The following is a 22,857-nucleotide window of genomic DNA, read 5'->3' as shown; positions in this document are numbered from 1 at the left end:
TCAATTTAAAGAACTTCTTGGGGGCTAGAGACTAGCAAGAGGGAAAAAGATGACAACATCAGTTCATGTTTAAGTAGTAATTATTTCAAAATCTTCATAAATCCAGTGATTCACAGATCGTTCCAGATAAACATGCCAAGACTTAGCCATCATCCCAAAACCCTGTCATCGAACTGAATTGTTTCCCTTTATGGTAATAGGCCTGGGAAATAAATCCATAAATTTAAAGAAGTAATGCTAGATAAGAAGAAATGTTATACTTAAAAGGATGCAAAAAAAATGTTAGATAAAATTTAGATAGCATTTATTTCATGAGTGCTAATGATATTTTTTCCATTCTTTGGATGATCTTCCCAGCCAGCCTTAGTGCAATACTACAACTTTCAGTCCTTTACTTGAACTACAGTATTTTTAATCGCAGAGGTTAAAAGTATGTGGAATAGATAATAGTCACGCAATTCTGAAAGATCAGGGATGTTGATAGATTATCAGATTGTGGAATCAGTGATTCTGATTTGTAAAGAATGTAAAACCCACAAAAGTTTATCAAGTGAAAAAATACCAAACTTAAAAAATTTGGCAAACATATTTGGGTATAAGAAAAACTAGTCTAACAAACAAGCCAATTAAAAAATGGGCAAAGGACCTGAATAGACATTTCTCCAGAGAGTATATACAAAAGCCAGCGAGCACATTAAAAGATACTCAGCAGTACTAATTGTTAGGGAGATTCAAATCAATCCTAAAATGAGATACCACCTCATACCTATTGGGTAGCTACTATTGAAAAAAAAACACAGAAGATAAGTGTTGGTGAGGACATGGACAAATTAGTAGCTTTGTGTACTATACTGGTGGGTAGGTATACTAATGTAAACCACAATGGAGGTTCCTAAAAGATTTAAACACAATTACCATATGAGCCAGCTATTCCACTTCTGGGTATATATGCAAAAGAATTGAAACCAGGGACTTGAACAGATATTTACACATATATGTTCATAGCAGCATTATTCCAAATGGCCATAAGTTGGAAGCAACCCATGTGTCCATTAATGAATGGATGAATGGTTAAATAAAGTGGGGTATATGCATACAATGGGATATTATTCAGCATAAAAGGGAAGAAATTTCTGACACGTGCTACAACATAGATGAACCTTGAAGATGTTATGCTACATAAAATAAGCCAGACGCAAAAGGACAACTACGATCCCATTTATTTTTTTTTATTTTTTTTTTTTAAATTTTTATTTATTTATGATAGTCACAGAGAGAGAGAGAGAGGCAGAGATACAGACAGAGGGAGAAGCAGGCTCTATGCACCGGGAGCCCGATGTGGGATTCGATCCCGGGTCTCCAGGATCGCGCCCTGGGCCAAAGGCAGGCGCCAAACCGCTGCGCCACCCAGGGATCCCTACGATCCCATTTATATGCAATACCTAGCATAGTCAGATTCATAGAGACAGGAGGGAGAAGGGTAGTTGCTGGGGTCTGGGGCAAGGGGACGGTGGGCAGTTATTGTTTAATGGGTGCAGAGTTTCAGTTTGGAAAGAGGAGAAAGTTTTGGAATTGGATGGTGGTGATGGTTGCACAACAACTTAAACGCTACCACACTGTACACTTAAACCTGGTTAAAATGGTAAATTTTATGTTGTGTGTACCTTATCACAACTGAAAATGTAAAAATTAGTATGAAAAAATAGAGTAAAAGAAAACATTTAAGTAAAAAAAATAGTTAAGCTACAAGGTATTCTACGGAAAAAATTGGAATTGACTATGTTGCAGTGACAAAATGTTTTACTATATCTGGAATAGTGGTATGCACATATAAGTACTTGATGACTAAGTATTGAATATATAAAACACTCCATTGTTCAAGAAAAAACCGATTATTATATATGTAAATTAAAAGCCCTTTATTTCAAGGATTTTGTTTTTTTATTTCTTTTCAGTCTGATGGGATTAACATATATGTATTAGAATACACATAAATTTGCTTAATACTAAATATTGACCAACATTCCATTTTTGGGGGTCAAAATCCTTTTCCATAATACTAATTTTATGTCTTTAGATTCTTACTGCTATTCACCCTATATTTATCATTCCATTGTAAATAATTTATCATTCCTAACATTGTCTAGGAAATACTCAAAGGACTGAGGCAAATATTTATTCATTTAAATGAATACTTTCTGGTGAGAATTGCCTGTTAGGATAAATAGTTAAAATCATGAGAGTTGTATGAGAATTGCTGGTCTTACTTGAGACTAAAGATATAATTATTTAAAAAATTTCAATATTACAAATGAAAATTTTATGGCCCCAAATATTTCTAGGAGGGTACATTTCTGTTACTACAGCCGGAAATTTCAACCATGTTTCTCACAGCTCTCTAAGGAAAGCCAAAATGGTAGTGGGGGACCTTCCTTTGCCTCAGTTAGCTACACCCAGAGTTTTATTTGTTCTCTTACCACCCTTATATTTTCAATCTTCTACTCTTCCTCCTGCACAGTGTCTTGAGGGCTTGTGTCTTACATACCATCCATTCTGTTTCTAACCCAGCATATGGGAGCAGTGTTTCCACTAAGCTGTACTAGTTCATGTCCACACCGATGTGCTTATTTAGATCTTTTACCTGTCAGTGTTAGTTATAGGTTCTCGGGATTATTTATCAGCCACAAAGCTTTTAGCTGTTAACCTCAGCGCTTCTGTGGGTCTTTTGCTTCTTTGAATGGGGGTACTGTATGCTTCTGTCCTCTATTCCCACCACCATTTCAGGCCTATCTGACGTTTGGACTTGAACTTGTTTCTTACTACATCTGGAGGCCATGGGTGTCATGGGCAGAAGCTGTTTGCTCTGTCTTCTTGACTATCTTGAGTTAGGCAGTCTTAAAAAACACCCAGAGCTAATGTGAAAGGCAAAGACACACTGACTATGGCCTAAAACCTTGTTAGGGGAAAACAGGGGGTGGGGAAGAGGGATAAGTCACAGGAGGAATCTCATGTTGTGGAGACAGGCGAATGTTAAAATAAGTTTCCCTCTTGTGGCGCCTACCACTGCTCTCCCAGCAGTAACTACCGGGTTCCATATAAACTATCTCCTTTCCTGCAGATGTGTTGCAGTCCTCTAGTTCTGTTCAGGGCCCTGGAAGGGCCTGTGGGCTTGATTTGTCCAGTTGTTATTTTTAAAAATAAAGTTTTATATGAACACAGCCATGCCCATTTGTTTACATATTATCTATGGCTATTTTTGCGTTGCAACAGCAGTGTTGAGGAGTTGAACAGTGAACAAACACCGCCTCCCTCCCGCCCCTGCTCCGCCTCCAACTCACAAAGTCTAACATATTTACTCTCTGATGCTTGACAGAGTTTGCAGGCCCCAGATCTAGAGCATTTGGTGTGTCCTGAAGGCAGGATGACACCACAGGATGGAGAGGACAAAACCACCCTTTTGCTTTTATTTTATTTATTTATTAGTTTTCCTTTTGCTCCCTTTTGAATCAAAACTCTGGGCATCTTTAGGATAGAAAATGTGTTATGATGTTAAAGCTGGGAGTCTGAGTCCTGTGACTATATTCCCAAGGATGAAAATTATTCTCCACAATGAAAGTGGTTATAGATATAATAAGAAATGGAATCAGGAAAAGATTGACATTTAGTTTGGCTATATAAAATAACATCTAATGTTTATTGAGTGTTTATTGTGTGTTAGGCACTGTGCTAAGCATTTATTATGTATTATCATATAAAATAGCACGATTGGCATAGTTTACATATAGGCAGATCTTATAATTATGATTGGTTAATTGGTTATTCATTATAAAAAATGCTGTGCAGCATAATCCAAAAAAGCTCTCAACAAGGGTTTATGAGACTTGTATTGCAGCGTCTTGTGACCTTGGGGAAGTCATTACACTGATCTGATCTTAAATGTCCCCATCTCTAAAATGGAAATAAATCTGTCATGCTTACCTCATAAACTTCTAGTGGAGTCTGAGATGTAATTCATGAATGTGCCTTCAAAGTTGGAAATATTATGGAGCTATTAAAGACATTAAGTCATTAAATATGTTTTGGATTATGTAATGTGAATTTTATATTGAGTATAATACTAGTCATACCTGGAACTATTTTTCATGAGACTACATAATGGAGAGGAAAGGCTCAGTACCCAGGGTGAAGTCCCAGTTCTACCATTATTGGTTGTATAACTTTTGTCAAGTTTTTAATCTATTTTAATCCCTCTTTTCTGGCTATAGTATAGGAACCTTGATGCTGGTGCCTCCTTAGCAATGTTATTATAAGGATTAAATAAAAGTGCAAATGGAATCCATAAAAGTGATACAATCTTAATGTGCAGTATTATTCTCAGACCCAAGTCTTCTGCTCCCCCTCCACAGAACTCCAGACATTTCCCTTCCACATACCCTCTGCTCTAGTATGTGGACAATCATACTCAAAACTGGCAGGAAACTGCTCTCCAGCTACCATTTCTCAGGGCAGAGGCTGAACTAAATATGTTAATCCTCACATTCTCACATTTCCCGTATTCTCTGGCTCAATGCTGCTTTCTGTGATCACTTCATTGTATACTGTATTAAGATACAGTTATTTTTTGCTTTGTTATATGAGCCAGAATTATTTTTTATTTATTTATTTTTCTTAAAGATTTTATTTATTTACTCATGAGACACACACACACACACACACACACACACACAGACAGAGACATAGGCAGAGGGAGAAGCAGACTCCATGCAGGGAACCTGATGTGGGACTTGATCCTGGGACTCTGGGATCATGCCCTGAGCCAAAGGCAGACACTCAACCGCTGAGCCACCCAGATATCCTGAGAGGAATTTAAAAAGAATACAAATGGGGCATCTTCTCTAAGTAAAAAAAAAAAAAGATTTTGTGGAACCTATATGGAGGTGATGGAATAGCTGTCCATTCAAGAAAATATTTATTGATGTTGATACTGTGCTGCCTAAATAGAGTGTCTTGCTCAGAAGGGGGCCCCCAGATGTGGGGCAACAATCAGGTGAAAGCTGATGGCACAGGCAGTGAAAGGATTCACCAAGGCAGAACAAAGGAGATAGAAGTTTATTGAATACACCTCAGGAGAGCAACAGACAGGACAGCAGAGTTGAGAGGTTGTCTGCCACAAGGCAGTGGGTTGGGGCTGCTTTTATAGGGGGAAGATGAGGAAGTATGAGGACATGTGGAATCTTCCCTTTTTTGGGAGCTGTGCTTAGTTGTAAGTAGTAGCCCATTGGTTAACTAGGGCCTATGGATATTTTGAGGTAGGTCACCCGACGGGCCTGCCTGTCTTCAGCCAGGTGGTCACCATGGGCCCTTTCTACATTCCATTGCTCAGGCTTGTTTGCCTAAACGTGGCCTCCTCTACAGATACTTTGATAGGTATCAGGAGCATAAAGATTAGTAGGACACATGGGCAGCCAATAGCACCTGGGAAAGGAAATAGTTCATATGGAACCCGGTAGTTACAAATCAATTTAAGGAATGGACAGAAGTGCTATGAATACAGAATAGGGGTCAGCTAACTCCATGGTGGTTGTGGGATACTAGTGAAGTCTTAACAACAGAGGTCATAATTAAGTTGGCTTTTGAAATATGATTAGTTGGGATACTTGGGTGGGTGGCTGACTCAGTGGTTGAGTGTCTGTCCTTGGCTCAAGTCATGATCTTGGGGTCCTGGGATTGAGTCCCATATCAGGCTCCCTACAGGGAACCTACTTCTCCCTCTGCCTGTGTCTCTGCCTCTCTCTCTGTGTCTCTCATGGATAAGTAAATAAAATCTTTAAACAAAAAAGAAATATGATTAGTTTTTTTCTTCCCCCCAGGCAGGGAATGGAGGTAAAAGACATTTTGGGCAGTAGGATCGATTTGGCAAGGAAATTGAGACATAACTGACATGGTGTGTTCAAAGAACAGTGCAGAGGCCTGTGTGGATAAAGCCTGAGGTAGAAGATGAATGAAGCTTAAAAAGTAGATTAAGGCCACACAGAGGACTTTAGATGCCAGATTTACAAGCTTAGTCTCTATCCTGTTATTAATAGGAAATCATCAGGGAATTTAAACAGGGAAATGCCCTGGTCAAATCCATTTTAGGAAGATAATTAACTGCAGGTAGAGAATTGCATTGAACGAGAGTGTATCTTGACAGAAGTTCACTAATTATAGTAAAATAATGGGAGAAACATACTAAACAAAGCAGAAGCAGTGGGGGTAGAGTAAAGGAAATGTGGATCAAAGAAGGATTTAGCACATGAATTGAGTGACCAAAAGAAAGGAAAAAGAAAGAAATTGAGATGATTTCATTTATCTAGCTCGAGCCATTCTGAGATCTGGGACAAATGAAAAATGAACATAAGTTCAATACTAGGGGCCATGGGAAGAGAGAATTTCAAGGGGAAGGTAAAATGATCAGTGTCAGATACTATGCAGAGGACATTTTTGACCTTGTAATCTCATAGCCCCTTTTATACTCTTGATTTTAATATTTATTAGATTGTATTCATCCATCTAAATGTGTATGCATATTCATTCATTCATTCATTCATTTCAGCAAAGTAAATGTTGTATCTACTCCATGCCAAACCATATAATGTAATTCTTTATCTGATTTTCTTCTCCCCTCAAGTATGAGTCTGTGATCACTTTGATAGAACTACTTGGTCTTTTTCCTTTGTGCTCCCAATACTAGCATGCAGCAATAATTCAAACAGTGGGGCATGGTTGGCTCAATCAGTTAAGTATCTGACTCTTGATTTCCGCTCAGATCATGATCTCAGAGTCATGGGATCGATATTTGGATCATTTGCATCCACTCTCTGCAAATGGAGATCCAGGAAAGCCAGTGGTGTAATTCTGTCCAAATCCAAAGGTCTGAGTATGGAGTGGGGAGGAGCCGTGGCAGAAATCCTGGTCTGAGAAAGTCTGAGAACCAGCAGTGCGCATATTTGAGGGCAGGAGAAGACAGATGGCTTAGTTCAAGCAGAGAGAGCGGGAGAGCATTTGCCTTTCCTCTACCTGTTTGTTCTAATCAGGCCCTCAACAGATTGGGTGATGCTTATCCACATTGGTGAGGGTGATCTTTACTCAGACCACTGATTCAAATGCTCTTTTTTTCCTGAGACACCCTTACAGACGTACCCAGGAATAATGGTTTACCAACTATCTGTGCATCCCTTAGCCCAATTTGATACGTAAATTAACCATCAAATGTATACCTCTGTGATTTCAAGAATCTCTACCTTAACTAATGATAGCTCATGTTTATTGAATCTTACTATGTGATCCAAACTTTACATGCATTACCTCATTTAGTCTTCATAAAAGTTAATATGGTATGCTAATTATTTTTATTTCAGTGATGAAGCTGAGGCCTAGAGTCTTGTCCAAAATCACCAGTCTGATGCCAAGACTCAATCCTTAACACTAATAAATTACCTCAACTTTTTAAAATAGAAAACTGCTGCAATAAACAACTCCAAAATCTCGATGACATTATACACTCAAGGTTTATTTCTTTCTAAGTCACAGTCTAAGTTGTGTCAGTGGGGCCTTTCCTCATGCAGTCTTTCAGGTATCCAGCTTTCTTAACCATTATGATAAGTTAAAAAAACTGAAGTATTCTTTGAAAACCATCAGTGGGAATGAGGGGGTTAGGTAAGGCCCTGTAGATTCCGGGGGAGGCCAGTGGAACAACGGCCTGAAGGAAGAGAAGGAATGCATCATATAAACTCATGTCTGGAAAAAGAACATTCTAAGCAGAGATTAGTAAGGGCAGAAGTCTTCAAGTAGAAGTGAGCTTGCCTTGTTCATGAACCTTGAGGAGGTAGTATGACTGGATCAGAGTGAGTAGGCAATTAATGAAGTTTAGTTTAGAGAAGTGGTTGGCGATTGGAGGTGGTTGGGCGTTGGGGCAGCGTTGAGAACTTTGGCTTCTACTCCAAGTGAGATACCAAGCCCGGGGAAATTTTTGAGCAGAGAAATGATATAATCTGATCTGTGCTTGAAAGAAAGCGTTAAGGAGACCAATTAAGAAGGAGCCGCATGTGAGAGGCTGATGGCCTTGGACCAGGAGGATAGTAGTGGAAGTGGTCAGATTCTGGACTTACCTTCAAGTTAGAATGGACAGAATTTGTTGAAGGATCAGATATGGAATGCAGGAAAAAGAAAGGAATCAAGGATGACTCCTAACTTTTTGCCTGAGCAGCTGAGCAGCTGTTCTTGCTGACATCGTTTCTTCCTATAGTACCCTTACTATATTGGTAAGGGTAGGTATGTAAACTGCTGTAGTAAGTCCCAAATCTCAATGACTTAATAATAGTTTCTTCCTTTCTTTTAATTAATTATAAATTTTATTTTATTTAAATTAAATTAATTAACATATAATGTATTATTAGTCTCAAAGCTAGAGTTCATTGATTCATCAGTTGCATACAACACCTAGTGCTCATTACATCAGTGCTGTCCTTAGTCCCATCACCCAGTCACCCCATTCCCCCAACCCACCTCCCTTCCAGCAGCCCTCAGTTTGTTTCCTGTAATCAGTAGTCATATGGTTTGCCTCTCCCTCTGATTATGTCTTATTTCATTTTTTCCTCCTTTCCCCTCTGCTCCTCTGTTGTTTCTTAAATTCAATATTCAAGTGAAATCCTTTGATAATTGTCTGTCTCTGATTGACTTATTTCACTTAGCATAAACCCTCTAGTTACGTCATTGCAAATGGTAAGATTTCTCCTTTTTTGATGGCTGAGTAATATTCCATTGTATATATACACCACATCTTCTTTATCCATTCATCCGTCAGTGGACATCTGGGACCTTTTCACAGTTTGGCTATTATGGATAGTGCTGCTATGAATATTGGGGTGCAGGTGCCCCTTTGGACCACTACATTTTAATCCTTTGGATAAATACCTGGTAGTACAATTGCTGGGTCATAGGGTAGCTCTATTTTTCACTTTTTGGAGAACCTCCATACTGTTTTCCAGAGTGACTGTACCAGCTTGCATTCTCATCAGTAGTGTAAGAAGGTTCCCTCTCTTCACATCCTTACCAACATCTGTTGTTTACCGACTTAATTTTAGCCATTCTGACTGGTGTGAAGTGGTATCTTAATCTGTATTTCCCTGATTCCGAGTGATATTGAGCCTTTTTTCAATAGTCTGTTGGCCATTTATATGTCTTCTTTGGAGAAATGTCTGCACATATCTTCTGTCCATTTCTTGACTGGATTATTTGTCTTTTGGGTTATTGAGTTTGAGAAATTCTTTATAGATCTTGGGTACTAACCCTTTATCTGATGAGACATTTGCAAATATCTTCTATCATTCTGTAGGTTGTCTTTTGGTTTCCTTTGTTGTGCAGAAGCTATTTATCTTGATGAAGTCCCAATAGTTCATTTTTGCTTTTGTTTCCCTTGCCTTTGGAGATGTGTGTAGCAAGAAGTTGCTGTGGCCTAGGTCAAAGAGATTCCTGCCTCTGTTCTCCTCTAGGATTTTGATGGATTCCTGTCTTACATTTAGGTCTTTCATCCATTTTGAGTTTATTTTTGTGTATGGTGTAAGAAAATGGTCCAGTTTCATTCTCCTACGTGTGGCTGTCCAATAGTTTATTTCTTTCTTGTGTTATGGATAGTATGAGTTAGAAGGGGCTTTGCACTGATATAATCATCCTAGGACACAGGCCCTTTCATTTAGTAGCTCAGCTTTTGAGTCTTGTGTCATCCTCTGAAGCCAGTTTCAGATGAAGAAATAAAGTGAGTGTGTGGATTGAGAAGGGTCACTGTAAACTGAAGCAGGACAAATAGGGAAGAAATCCTTAATGAGGCATATCAGAGCAAAACTATACAAAGTCAATAATAGAGAATATTAGCTAAAGGGAAGAGGGAAGACAGATTATTGTCAAAGGAATGGGAGTTGTTTGACAGTTGGCTTAATAGCAACATTGGAAGGTAGGGAATAGTGGACAAATATCTTTCAAGGGGCTGATATAAAACAACTGTCAATTACACATTCTCTAATCATGCAAATATTCTTCAAAAATGATGAAGACAAAGACGTTTTCCAACAGTACACTGAGAGAATTCTTTAGTAGCAAACTCATACCAAAAAGAAGCCATTAGGCCTCTAAAGGCAATTCTTCAAAAGAAAAATGATCCTAGATGGCTAAATCTAAATAAACCCTGACTCTATAAAGCATAATGCATGGGTATTAAAATATGTAAGCATATACATATACATTAATATATAGTATGTATAACACATACACATGTACATGACAATAGCAAATAAGTCAGGAGGGAGTAAGAGTATTCTCATGTTTGTATGTCCAGGAGGAGGAAGGATAGAGGTAAAGATAATTCCAAGGGTGAATATTACATTTTCTAGGATAAGAAAATATAAAAGACAACTAAAAAAATAGATAAGAAGGCATAACTTCTAAACTAATGCAAGGGATAAAGAATGACAACAGATCTGCAATCTATCCAAGAAAAGAGAGGAGAGACCAAAAAAACCCCACATTGGAACAGTTGGGATAGATAGAAAGCACATTAGGAGATGAGAGAGGACTTAAACTCAAGTAGAAGATACAGTTATTTCTTTTTTTTCTTTTTCTGATGATAAATTCTAAGGTCAATTTTTATTTCTATGAAAAAAGGCACTCAAAACAGTATATAAAACACATGTAAAGCATATTACTGAGTGAACTTCAAGTGGCGCTTACCTCTGCAGAGGCTGTGAGTCCAGAGGGAGAGGGGAAGACCTTCTTGTTCCTGGGCTGATGGGCTACTCTGAAGGAAGGGACCCCAGGGCGCCGGCAACCCCAGGCTGGTGTAGGCTATGGCCAAGGCCCACCAATTGCAGCAGGTTCTAGCCCCGCACAGGGTCAGACTGTGCCGAGGGAGGGTCGTGGTGGGGCTGTGCTGCGCTGCCCTGGGGACCTGGGACAGTCAGCTCTGTGGCACATTCAGATGACAGGTGAACCCGGTATTTCACATGGACATTCTGATGTCAGCGTTGTCTGCAATGACCAGCCCATCTCCTACAGTGCCTGCAGGGAGGAGTGTCAACCTTTGCTCTCAGGAGCCTCTCTGGCGAGAAATTCCTCACACAAGTGCACAGCATCTTCTGATGGGTAGGCCGTCCCCTGGGGTCGCTGCAGGCCTGGGTTTCCCCCAAGCAGGCCAGGCCAGGTGAGAGGTCAGTGGGGCACACAGGCATTAGGGTTTGCCTCACTCAGCCAATGTTATTGTGGTAACACCAGCCAGAGTTTTACGTAAGAACTGGGTCTCCTTTTTCATGGCTTTTGGTTTTTGGTTCTTGGTTTTTGTTTTTTTTTTTGGTGGTGAGTGGGAGGTGGTGGGGTGGTGAGTGATGGTTTTCTTGTTTTACATTTTTAAAAAAGATTTTATTTATTTATTCATGAGAGACACAGAGAGGGAGAGACACAGGCAGAGGGAGAAGCAGGCTCTGTGTCGGGGAGCCCGATGGGGAACTCCATCTCAAAACCCCAGGATCGTGCCCTGAGCAAAAGGCAGACACTCAAGACAGTTAGCCACCCAGGTGTCCCTGTTTTTAAATTTTTTAAAAAGGACATTATGAGTTGGAGCCAGAACGGTTTGAACCAATTCCTACACTGGGCAGTGCGAAAGGGAGCAGAGAAGCTACCAGAATGGCCAGGAGCTGTCTCCTCCTTTGCAGAGGAGAAGGGTCTGGGGAGGTGAATGAGTGAAAGATAGACCAAATGCAAGAAAGTGAGAATTTGCAAGGGCCGAGGAAGAAAGGGAACCACAACCTCTCCCCCCCTTTATTTTTTTAACCTTTAGGGCTAAATGTAAATTGAAGATTTTGGATCAATTTGGACCAGAAAAGAAACACCATTCTTTCAAAGTAGATTGAAGAAGTGATTTTTAAAACAAAAAGCAGAACTAGAACATCTTGACTTTTAAATCCTTCCCTAGACTACTTCTGATTAAGAAAAGAGTAAAAAATGAGTAACTCCCCTGAGCAAACACCTGGCAGCGGTACCTGTTAGTTTTCCAGAGTCCTGCTTTGGGGGATGTCTGAGTGCGCTGCTTGGGGCTCCCCACATACACTCGCTGGGGTCGGTGGCTTCTCATATTTTCTGTAGACTCTTCAGCATTCTTACAGAATTTTTCACGGTCCTTAAAGTATTCTTCAGTGAGGCCAGCCTGCAGTGGGTGCTCGGGCTGGGGGTCATTCAGCAGTGCTACGAGGGACTGAATTACTTGGTTCATTTTGGTTTCTGGCTTCCAGTTTTCAGCACTAATTACCGGACAGACCTGCCCCCTTTCATCGTTGTTGGGATGATCTTTGTTCTACATGATGTTGGGTGGTTTGAATGGGTACCCTGTTGGAAAGTTGATTTTGATGATGAGGGCCCCCTTATTGTATGGAGGTTTGTCAGGAACAGTAAGCTCTTGCCAAGTGAATATATTAGCTTCATCGACCTGGATGTTACCCAAGTTTTTCATTCTACATTGCAGATTTCTTTAAGCTCTTTCATCAGCCTCCTGCTGGCCTCTGTCTTAGATGTGGTGCTGCTCTACAATTGCTTTCAATATAAATAGATTAACATACTCAGCTAGTATCAAGGATTGTCAGACCTAAATTTAAAAAACACATTTGAACTAAATGTTGCTTATGAGACATACCTCTTTTTTTTTTTTTTTTCCTTTTTCTTTTTTAAAGTAGGCTCCACACCTAGGGTGGAGCTTGAACTCACGACCTGAAGATCAGGAGCCATATGCCCTACTGACTGAGCCGGCCAGGTGCCCCACTTATGAGACACATGTGAAACAAAGTAATTTAGAAAAGTTGAGAACAAAGAGCTGGAAAATAATGTAGCACATAAACGTTAAAAGAAAGCTGGTGAAGCTGTGTTAATACTAAACAATAGATTTTAAAGCAGAAAGCCTTCTTAAAATAAAGGATACTTGATAAAGATTTATGGCTTATGATTCACATAGTTTTTAAGATAATTCATGAGAAGTTTGATACTTCTAAAGATATATACCGCAAATGATATGGCCTCATAATACATAAGAATTGACAAAACTATAAGGAAAAACATAAATTCACAAGTTATAGTTGAAGATTTTTTTAAAAAGATTTTACTTATTTATTTGAGATAGACAGTGCAAGAGAGCCTAGTCAGGGAGAGCAGCAGAGCAAGAGGGAGAAGCAGACTCCCCACTGAGCAGGGAGCCCAACTCTGAGTCGGGCTCAGTCCTAGGACCCTGGGATCATGACCTTAGCCACACAGGCCTCCCCTGTAGTTGAAGATTTTATTTTATTTTATTTTTTAAAGATTTATTTATTTATTCATGAGAGACACAGACTGAGAGAGAGGCAGAGACACAGGTAGAGGGAGAAGCAGGCTCCTTGCAGGGAGCCCGATGTGGGACTCGGCCCTGGATCCCAGGATCATAACCTGAGCTGAAGGCAGGTGCCCAACCGCTGAGCCACTAGGCATCCCAATAGTTGAAGATTTTAATACATCTTTTTCAGTAATTGATAAGACAAAGAGACCCCCCCAAAAAATCATTAATAATTTTGAAGATTTGGATAATACAATTAATTATTTTGATCTACTGGAAGGAAACCTTCCACATTTTAATGTAAAATGGTATTTAACGTTGAATTCTACACCCAGAAAAATCAAGTGTTAAGAGTAGGATAAAGATTTTCAGATATGTAAGTTTTACTCAAATTCAGGAGTTTTACTTCTTTGCATATTTTCTCTGGAAGCTACTGAAGGATGTTTTCCATCAAAATGGAATAGTAATAATTAGATAACAATTAAATTAATAATTCAGTAGTAATGAAGGAAGACTTGAGGTTCAACAGAGCAGGGATGCCTGGGTGGCTCAGCAGGTTAAGTGTCTGAATTGGGCTTAGATCATGATCCTGGGGTCCTAGGATTGAGCCCTGAGTCAGGCTCCCTTCTCAGTGGGGAGTCTGCTTCTCCCCAGCACTCATGTACTCTCTCTCTCTCTCTCTCTCACTCCCCCCCTCAAATAAATAAATAAAATCTTAAAAAGAATAAACTAAGTATATGTATTACTTATATGAGCTGAAAATTATATTAGAGAAAATCTGAGATTAGCAATGAGGCATTATGGACGTTTGCACTGATTGCTGGCATTGGTGATGATAAAAGTCCTTTGTGGTAAAAAAAAAAAAAAAAAAAGTCCTTTGTGGTTTTGTCTCCACACTCACCTGCTACTGCACAGTTACAAGTTGGCACAAAGTTAAGATCTGTGTTGTTCATCTACTCACAGAAGGAATATGGTACTTAATGCAGCTATGCAGGTGCCATTTCCCCAGTGTTTTCCTTCTTTGAAATTCCTGCAACATCTTGTTTGAACAGTGCACCATGACATTTGGATTTCATTTGGAACAAACTTGGCTGTAAACACTTATATCATGTAATGCATGCTTAGTGCTTAGTTATGAAGTTGTCAATTAGATGACTAGAACATGTTGGTGTTAATTATTTTTGGGGGTGGTTGTTATTGAATTGAAAAATACAAAATTCAAAATTCTCAAAGAAAACATATATCTGTGAGAATATTTGCCAACCCTCTGCTGCTGTCTTTGTTTTGAAAAATAGCCTATGCTCTAGGTCCTATATAATAAAGTCCTAAAACCTTAGAATATTATTAGATCTCTTATAGTGCTGGTTTGATCTTGAATTGAAATACCTTTTAGGGGCACTTGGGTGGCTCAGTCAGTTATGCGTCTGCCTTCGCCTGAGGTCATGATCTCAGGGTCCTGGGATTTAGCCCCACGTTGGCCTCTCTGCTTAGTGGGGAGTCTGCTTCACCCTCTCCCCTCTGCCTCTCCCCCTGCTCATGCGGTCTCTTTCTCTCTCTAACATAAATAAATAAAAAACTTAAAAAAAGAGAAATGCCTTTTAGTTCATAGATTGTTTTTGATTTAGCTGTGATGCATTTCACTGGTTAGCTCTCAGATAAATGCAAATTCAGATTTTCAGGCTGTCCAAGCTACCTCATCTCAGCCCAGAAAGTTTCAGTAGTGTCCCTACTTGTCCCTGCTTCTGCTCCTTTGTCCTCCTAACAGCAGCAGAGTGACTGCAAAGATCATGTTACTCTCCTGCTTTACACCCTCACATGGCTCCCACAAAAACCTTCCCATTGCACATGGACCAGGATCCAAACCCCTCATTGTGGGCTGTAGGACCCTACCTATATCTACGGCCTCATCTTTTGTATATTCCTGACCACAGTACTCACTGAACCCATCACGCTGGCATTCGTTTTTTTTTTTTTTTAAGATTTTATTTAATTAATTAATTAATTTATTTATTTATGAGAGATACACACAGAGCGGCAGAGACACAGGCAGAGGGAGAAGCAGGATCCCTGCGGGAAGCCCGATGGGGCACTCGATCCCAGGACCCTGGGATCATGACCTGAGCCGAGCCACCCAGGTGTCCCTAAGAGAGCAGTTCTTAACCCTCAGTGCACATTAGCATTACCTGAAATCATTTAAAAAATACTGATGCCAGGCTTCACCCCATTCAGTCAGAATCTCAGGGAGGGTAGGGTGAGACCTGGCATATATATATATATATATATATATATATATATATATATATATATATATATAAGATGTTCACCAGGTAATTCAAATGTTCAGCTAGGGTTGAGAACCTGTCTTAGAAGTTAGTGGAGGTAGCAGGGGAAGGAGGACAGGAGAGAAGACAGTGATTTTTGTCACATATAATCTGAGCCGTTGCCTGAAGCTTTCCAGTCCTGCTGCCCTGTCTGGCCGTCCCTATGTTCTGTTGCTTCTGAGGCTCACTGGTTTCCACCAAATGTGATCTACCAAGAGAAAGCCTCTAGGGATCCTGCCCAAGCTGGAGCCAATCTGTTCCAGACCACTGGGCTCCAGCCCTTTTTTCTCTCCATCTTAGGTGCTCTGTTTATTTTCTAACACTTACTGGTGCTGTGTGTTAAGGACATGATAAATCCTTTAAAAATTTGTATTTTGGCATACTTTTAGATGGACAGGAAAGGAGCAGAGATAGTGCAGAGAGTTCGTATATGGTCTTTGCCCAACTTTCTCTAATGCTAACATCTCATATAACAATGATACATTTGCCAAAATTAAGAAATTAACATTGATATGATATTTTAAACTCCGGACTTCATTCAGATTTTACCAGTTATTCCACTCAGGTCTTTTTTTTCTGTCCCGGAATCCATTCCAGTATATTGCATTGCATATAGTTACTAAGTTTCCTTAAAGTTCTCCAATCTCTCACAGTCCTCAGCCTTTGTTTTTAGGTCCTTGACACTTTTAAAGAGGGCTTGTTAGATGTTTCATAGAACATCCCTCCCTTTGGGTTTATCTGATGTTTTCGTATGATGAAACTGGGGTGATGGGCTTTTGGGGAAGCACAGCACAGAGGTGAAATGCCCTTGTCGTGGCATCGTGTCAGAGTACACAATATCTACGTGACCCATTACTGATGATGTCAACTTTCATCACCTGGTTAGGATAGTGTCTGCCAGCTTTTCATTATAAATTCACTGCTTTTCCCTTTCCTTTCTTTTTTTATTTTTGAAGATTTTATTTATTTATTCATGAGGGACGCAGAGAGAGAGAGAGGCAGAGACACAGGCAGAGGGAGAAGCAGGCTCCCGTGATCCCAGAATCACGACTTTTGCCAAAGGTAGTTGCTCAACCACTGAGCCACCCAGGCGTCCCTACTTTTCCCTTTCCATACTGTGTTCTTGGGAAGCTAGTCACTAAGCTCAGCGTACTCTCAAGCAAAGGGGAATTAAACTATACCTTCTGGGGGCAGGGAGGTAGTATCTACAGGTACTAGTGATTATTCTGAAAGGAAGATTTGTCCATTCTTCCTCATTTATTTGTTTACTCATTCAAGTCAGCATGGACCCATGCATATATGCCTCATTCATTTGTCTATAGTCAGTTGCTATTGTTCTTTTGCTGCTAAAATGTGTCCAGCTTTTGCTGTGGGTTGCACTTTCAGATTGGATTCTGTGTCTTTCCGACATGTCTCCATCTTTCCTATCTTTTCCTCCCTGTTGCTCTCTCTCTCTCCTTCCTGTCTCTCCCTCTCCTCCAGCTTTTCCACCTTCTCCTCCCTTTTTTTAAACATTACTTTCTGGTACCAGGACATGTTCATCCTGTATTTTCTTTGCCTTAGTCCTGCAACTGTGTTTTTTTTTTTTTTTAAATATATATCATCTCAAGGTAGTCTTGTGAGGTGGATGGATATTACCTCCATTTTTACAAAATTTTAAGCTGATTCCATGTAGTAAGTGGCCTGGTGAGAACATGAAACAGCACTGTTTGAACCAAACAGGACCATTTTGTTATTGACTCTTAAGATATATGCCTTCTCCTTCTGAAAAGTTCATTCCAAGTCACACCTGTTGGGGAAACACTTACTGGTATAGTGCAAACATTCTCCCGTGACCCTTCTCCCTCCTTCCAGGCCTTTCTATCCCTGGAAACTTGGCAATGAAAAAAACAGAGAAAAATCCCTGCCCTCATGGAGTTTACATTGTAGTGGGATAATAATAGCAATTATTGAGCATACAGAATGTTAAGTACTGTTTGTCACTGTATACATATTAGCTGATACAATTTTTACAACAACCCCATGAAGTCACTTTCGTTATTCGTAATTTTTAAGAGAGAGAGCTGGGCAGCCCTGGCGGCGCAGCGGTTTAGTGCCGCCTTCAGCCCAGGGTGTGATCCTGGAGACCCGGGATCGAGTCCCACATCAGGCTCCCTGCATGGAGCCTGCTTCTCCCTCTGCCTGTGTCTCTGCCTCTGTCTCTCTCTGTGTCTCCCATGAATAAGTAAATAAAATCTTAAAGAGAGAGAGAGAGAGAGAGAGAGAGAGAGAGAGAGAGAGAGAACTGAGGCACAGTGAGGTTCAGGGACTTGTCCAGGGTCTCTCTGCTAGTCCAGTGACTTGTCCAGGATTGCTCTGCTGGTCTAGTGACTTGTTCAGCACTGCTCCACTGGTTAAGTGACTTGCCCAGGATTGCTCTGCTGGTCCAGTGACTTGCCCAGGATCGCTCTGCTGGTCCAGTGACTTGCCCATGATTGCTCTGCTGGTCCAGTGACTTGCCCAGGATTGCTCTGCTGGTCCAGTGACTTGCCCAAGATTGCTCTGCTGGTCCAGTGACTTGCCCAGATTCACTCTACTAGTAAGCAGTGGAGCTAGACTTTGAACCAGGCAGTCTCGCTGGTCTACCTTTACCACTACATACTCTTTACTGTTGCTTTCCTGTGAGGAAATGAAGCTTACAGGGGTGAGTTACATATCTACATTTGAGAACACTCCTGTGTGCAACCTAATCCCATTTGAATTGTATCTAACAGAAGTTCCTAATAATTTGGAGGCCACAGACACAGATTTTCCCCGTTTTTGTAGTTCTTTGGTTATTTCTGTTAGAATGGGGAGAGAGAAATTTTGATGCCTGACTCACTATCTGTGCCTGGAAACCCGAACTATGCCTCCTAGTATGTCAGAACTGTGGAGGGAGAGTCGAGATTGAGGTTACAGTGATGTTCTTCAAAAGGCATATTTTGGTCTACGTGGAGACTTTAGGTTGCATGGAGATGAGGGAATGTGTACATCTAGGAGATAATTCAAGGGTCAAGTTAATAGGCCTTGATGATGTGGGGAACAAGATAAAGGACTGAGAAAGATGCCCAAAGTTTCTAGCATGGGCAGATATTTTAGGGTCAATCAAAATTAGTGATGTCTTCCTTTTTCTGGGCTATGTTATATGCTGATGTTTTTAACTACAATGATGCAGAACTTTTAGGATGCCAACAAACAATAACTAGTCGAAGAGTTTTGTGTGCCATTTATTTCTTCTCATCAGATGCAAAGAGTATTTAGAGATAGCTGAGGGTTTGGAGCTTTTATGTTATAAATGGCTCTGCATTTTGGAACAGCTCTTTTTCTATTAGTAAGAGGAGGAGACTGCAACCCACTGGCCAGACCTTTTAGGAAAGAACTGGCTATAATAACCTTTAGTAGGACAGAGATTATGGTCAAAAATGAGATTTACTTAAAATTTCCATTGATAGGAAAGGCCCGTTCTGCTTTCTTGTTTTAGTAACAGAAATGTTTTAAAATACTTTTCTTTTTTTTTAGTTGCAAGAAAGCTTGAAGGGAGGTGGGTCGGGTATAGGTGAAATAGATGAAAAGGATTAAGAGATACAGACTTCCAGTTATAAAACACTAACTCACAGAAACAAAAAGCAAGGTATAGGGAACATAATAATATTGTAATTATGTTGGATGGTGACAGATGGTGAGTACCCTTGACCTGGTGAAGACTGAGTAATGTACAGAATTGTCAAGTCACTGTGTTGTACACCTGAAACTAATATAACATTGTGTGTCAATTGTACTTAAACTAAAAAAAATGAAGCATGATGGGACAAGCTGGCTAAACTTGCTTCAGAAGGGTGTTGTAATTTATTTGTACCCTCTTTCTGTAAGAAGGAGAGAATAATGACAGAGCAGCTGGGAGGCCACATGCCAGGATATTCCTGGTGGAGCGCTCTTCCACTTGAATGCTCGTGTCTCTCGTCTCTCAACACTACCTTGCGTGGCTGATTGTTTATAGAATCCATGTCTGAATTTAGCTAGAGATTTGCTGCATTGAGGTTTTTGGTCTCTTGCTTTTGTTGCCTAATAGTGTGATTAAGCTAGGGCCACAGATCCCATGTGTAGTCTCCTCCACTGTATACCCAGCCAATTTCCCAATCCTAGATTGCTTCCAGATTTATTCTTGTTTTCACTCCTGCTCACGGTGCTTTTGCTGAGGTATCAAAGCATCCCAGTGTCCTGTCCATCTACCAATCCTTATGAAATTTCTGTTTTGTGCTAAGATTTTGTAGGAATTTGATTGGTTATAGAAACAGAAAAGTGAATGGGACTGATGGAAGACCCAAATTCTAGTTCTGGAAATCTTTCGTGCTTTTTTGTTTTTGTTTTTGTTTTTGTTTTTTTATAGATATGCAGTATATGGATTCTAGAATTATGGACTGTATCAGAGTACTCTTGGAAAATCTTGCAGTTGTCGACAGAGATATTTGGCCACTTGCTATGTGATAATCCTTCTGGAAAAAGATGGACTTGAAAAACTGTCACTAGTGTTCCTTGAGTTGGTCATACATGCTTAGGGAGTTTCATTCCAAGAGGACAGTTCACACAATTTAAAAGAAAAGGGTGAAAGGAGGAAATGTTTATTTTACTCTTCAGGGAACTATGAATATGTGCTGCTTTGTGGTAGTAATATTTCTATTAGATAGAAATATTAGATGGTCCTATGGAGGACCTGGCTTCTAGTATTCCAAACGAAAAAAAAAATGGTTTATAACTGGATGTTGTTCATTAATTGTCAATGGATGATCATTCATCTCAGTTATATGCATTGGGGCCCCTAGTCTCTTTGAGAGGCAGAGGGACCAGGTCATATCTGTGGAGATTTTCCAAGGGTAAACCTCTCTACACCAGGCATGTTGGTTGTAGGGGTGGTGACTGCTGTTTGCATGTTTAAAGCAAACATTAAGCAGACACAATAAAACAAAAGTAAAGAATTAAAAAGTCCTTATCTGCAAAGGACTGAAAGAAACCATTGCAGATAATACCTTAATGTAGAAATTAAAAGGGACCTTGTTAAAAAAAAATCCCTTTGACCAAACTTTTCCCCTTAGAATTCTAATTCTTTTGTTTACTGCCTCATAAAAAGTATCAATTAATTAATTAGGACCTTGTAAAGACAAGAAAGTCTACCCTAATCTCTGGCTGGTTTTTGTTAGCATAGGAACATGTGGGGGAAAAAAACCCCTTTTCCCCCCCATTTATTTGAAGGTGGCTGTATGTTTCTGGTTCAGAATAGGACGCATGTGATATATCACTCAAGAATGTGCTTCTTAAGCCTTTGTACCAGTGATGCTTTTAGTGGAAATTCTCCGCTAAACGTTGTTCGTGATGTTATCTTCTGTTCAAAGTTTTTCTTTCTTTCCCCCACCCCCAGTTTTGATCTTTACTATATGTCTCCATAGGTATTTTGATGGGATGTTGAGAGAAAGCCTACTGGCCTGGATGTCTGCTGCCCTGTTAACTCAGAAGTTAGAAGAACCCTGATATTTCATCTGGCTCTAATGATATTCCCAGAGTGTTGCACATATTTATTTACATCTGGTGCAAAGATAGTATTAATTAAAAACATAAAGCTGGCTTTGGAGCCTGACTGTGTCAGAAGGAAACTTGGCTTCGGTTCACAATTTTGTGATAAGTCTGTTACCAAGTACTTTCAGGCTATCGGACCATCAGGCCAAGTGATAGTCCCTGAGTGATGATGGAGGAAGGAACTAAACTGCTTAATCGAAGTTGCATGTGGAGATGACAAAATCTGAAAGTCTCTAATCACTTCATCAAGGACATTTAACTGAGGGCTGCAATACAGAATACTTTCTATGCAGTAATTTCTCATAAAAATTGGGAAGCGTTCTATTCCTGGCACAGTTCCATAAATAAATAGAAATACCTATTTCCTACAAAATAATGTTAGGCTCACCTTGGTTTCTTATTCCAGCATGGTAAATTCTAAATTATTTATTTTTGGATTATCCACAGAAAAATGTTGAACCTGGGCCGACTCCCCCCATGACACAGAATGTTTGGAATCCCCTTCTTTTGCCTTTGTTTGGATTCTTGAAAGAAAATGTAATTCTTCTTAATATGAGTTTAGTTCAAATAATGAGGAAGATAAGTTTATTGACATGAAACCATAGTTTCATAGTAGGGATACAGTAACTGGGCAATTTTTTTTTTTTTTTGAGTCAATGTCTTGACCATTGGTGGAAATACCATAGATATGAGTATGGTTAGATCTCCTCTTGACATTTGCCATGCACTTAGAAAAAAAAAAATAAGCAGCTTTTCTTTAATGTTGGGAGGTATACTTTTACACTATTGTTCATTAGACATCTGATTGTAGAATAAGCCAGATATTTACATTATCTGTGCTTTTCTTTAATTAAAATATTTACTGTTGCTTTTTGTCAGTCACAAAAGTGATCAATGTTTACTGTGGGAAATTCTGAAAATAGAGGACCATAAAAAAGAAAATAATTTTGAGTTACGATGCCACTGCTCTGAGATAATATGTATGATGATAATATTTGGTGCATTTCCATGATCATTTTTAAATTAAAAAGAACTTTTAATCCAACACTTACTTTCAAACACTACTTTCAAAAGAAGTAGTTCTGCAATTTCATAATCTTAAACCAAAGGAAAGGACCTTGAATGGGACCTCTGGGAGGATTTGGTGTTTGTTCCCTGGAGCTTGGTAGATAAGTGGATTGATATGTGATTCATGCCTGAGATATTTAGGAGACAGAGGATGTCTGGAGGCCTGTGGTTTGGGAGCCACTGTGGTCTTACCAATATTTCCTGTGGATTAGAGTGAGAAAGAGAAAAACACTGTGTTATTGCTTTAGATCCTGTCCAAGAGGGTAGAAGAAGGAAGCTGGTGGTGTACTGATAATGTCTGGGGCTGAGGAGGGAACGTAAGTGATTAGCTGGGAAAGAGAGAGATTCTTCAGGGTAAAGAGACCCTGGAAGTGAGAGACCCCCACTGATGGAGTAGGGGAGGTCTTTGAAGAAGCCATTAAACTACTCTCTGAAACAAGTAGGCTTTTAATCCCTGCCAAGTCTAGATCACCATGATAGTAAGACATTTCCTACTGACCG

At 39.8% G+C, this 22,857-nt stretch overlaps 1 protein-coding gene and 1 pseudogene across 2 annotated transcripts in view; one reads left to right on the top strand and one right to left on the bottom strand.

Moving 5' to 3' along the window:
• Nucleotides 1–22,857, top strand: part of SUGCT (succinyl-CoA:glutarate-CoA transferase) — a 725,292-nt gene that overhangs the window by 51,595 nt on the left and 650,840 nt on the right. The gene's annotated exons all lie outside the window — the stretch shown is intronic.
• Nucleotides 11,969–14,334, bottom strand: LOC121472127 (annotated as a pseudogene).

The sequence above is a fragment of the Vulpes lagopus genome, chromosome 11, assembly GCF_018345385.1.
Source record: "Vulpes lagopus strain Blue_001 chromosome 11, ASM1834538v1, whole genome shotgun sequence".
In the NCBI taxonomy this organism is placed as follows: domain Eukaryota; kingdom Metazoa; phylum Chordata; class Mammalia; order Carnivora; family Canidae; genus Vulpes; species Vulpes lagopus.
Note: the sequence above shows the minus strand (reverse complement) of the source record. Positions and strands in the feature narration are given on the sequence as shown.